This window comes from Triticum dicoccoides, unplaced genomic scaffold, assembly GCF_002162155.2.
Source record: "Triticum dicoccoides isolate Atlit2015 ecotype Zavitan unplaced genomic scaffold, WEW_v2.0 scaffold27209, whole genome shotgun sequence".
Lineage (NCBI taxonomy): Eukaryota > Viridiplantae > Streptophyta > Magnoliopsida > Poales > Poaceae > Triticum > Triticum dicoccoides.
This window is the reverse complement of record NW_021259277.1, coordinates 28,981-31,080: the sequence shown is the minus strand read 5'-3', so window position 1 is coordinate 31,080 and position 2,100 is coordinate 28,981.

The following is a 2,100-nucleotide window of genomic DNA, read 5'->3' as shown; positions in this document are numbered from 1 at the left end:
AGATACTACACTTGATCTTAGCCAAAAAGCCGAGAAAGATATGAGTTGAACCGCTGCCCTACCCCTCTATTTATCCCCTCCTACCGGACGCAGCTTCGGTGCCTTAAAGGCACCTGCCTTTGGGTCACTGACATGTGGGCTAGCCATTTATTGGGCCCACATGTCATAGACACAAAGGCAGGTGCCTTAAGGCACTGAAATATAGTCCCCTCCTACCCTCCTATCCTCTCCTCGCCTAGCGAGGAAGTACTAAACGAACTGCTCGCGCCTGACGGTACAATGCCACCAAGCCAGCCTCTTGCGTGGGCCTAAACATAGAAGGCCTTTTGCAAGGCCTATTTTACGATCACAACGCTGGCTAATGAGTTGCTCGCGCCGCTGTTTTGTGATCACAGCGCTGGCGAACGCCACGGCTCGAGGGGCAGTCTGCCGAGAATCAGCCGCGTGCACACGCCCGGAGCTATATATATCTACAGCTAAGAGCATCTCCAGCCGCGCCCTCAACAAGACCCCCTAGGCGACTTTTCGGCCGCCGGTGCTAAAAAATCGGCCCAGTCACGCCCCAAGGACCCAATTTTCGTCGGCTCGGGCTGAAATTGGCGCCGGCGGACCCAACCCAAATCCGGCGTGCTGGGGGGCGCTCGGGGGCGCTGGGCGAATCGTTTTTGGCGCGAAAGAGCCACGGGCCCTCCTTGCCAGCGACTCGTCTCGCTTCTCGCCGCTTCATCGTCCTCATCGCCTCGTTTCCCGCGGCGAATCAATGCCAAAGCTGCCGCGCGCTGCCGCACCGGTCAGCCTCCGTCGTTGATGCCTCACGGGCGGCGCAGTGAAGGCGTGACGACGCGTGTCCCCGCGCATGCCACGCGTAGACGCGGCGGCCACGCGTGCTCGCTGAGCATCCACCTATATAAGCCGACCCCCAGCGCGCCGGTGGCACGCACAGAGTCTCCACCGCTGACGCACCCTCTCTCCCCTTCCTCCCTCTCCCCTCGCCGTCCCAGTTCAAAGAAATGGCCGAATGATTCCCAGGCGACGGCGCGGCGGCGAACGGCTTCAGCCGCCGCCACCTTCACGAGGACGAAGCTTGGCTCCTCTTCGAGACCGAGTACCCGGTCTTGCCGGACATGCGGGTGCCCGAGGCGTGGAGAATCAGCGCCGGCGGGGTCCCGGTGCCACCACCGCCCACCGGGGTGGCACGGCGTGCGGAGATCGCACGTATCCGCGCCTCCCTGCCGCGGGCGGCGAGGGAGGGGCCGCGCTACGTCCCCGACAGTCCGCTCTGGGAGCCGTACTTCCGCCGCCGTCACGCCGAGCAGCTCGAAGCCACCAACGCTGGAGGCCGTCCTTGAGTACATCGAGGGCGGCAACACGCCGAGGCTGGAGTACCGCGAGGCCCCGTCCTTCTCTCGCCGCTGTGGGAGCTCATGGACGCCGAGGCGCATGGACCCTGGGGCGTCCTCCTCCTCGTCCGGTCGGTCGACCGGCTCTCCCTGCCTCCGCCCCGTCAAGCCGGAGCCCCAGGACACGCGTGTCAGCAGGCGCACCCGCCGCTCCGGTGTCCGCATCGCCGACTCCACCCCCGCCTCTGGCCGCCTCGTCTTCGTCGCGCCCAAACCGGAGCCCAGCCTCCCCCCGGAGTACGAGGAGCTAGCTCGGCGCGGCTTCTCCGACGAGGACGCCCTACGGTGGGTGCGCGACGACTACCTCCGCGACGAGATGGTCCGGCAGCGCCGGGCCCTGGAGGAGATCGCCGCCCTCAAGCGTGGGCGCGAGGACGAGCACGGCGTCGTGATCCTCGACAGCGACGACGACGAGGACGCCGCCGGACCGTCCAACCCGCCGCGCCAACCGGGGGAGGGTTGCAGCAGGGATGGCGGCCGCGGCGGAGGCGACGACGACGACAACGGCGGCGGCGACTACACACGGTTCTATAGCCTCCTCGGCATGTAGAACGGCAACGAGCGGCGAGGCGAGGGAGACGGCGGGCCTAGTAGTGTGTTTTTTTTCTTTTTTGTAAAATATTTTAAATATGTATAAACTCTCGCCGTGTTTGGTTGAATTTGGTTTGAACTTGCCGAAATATGTATGAACTCGCCGAAA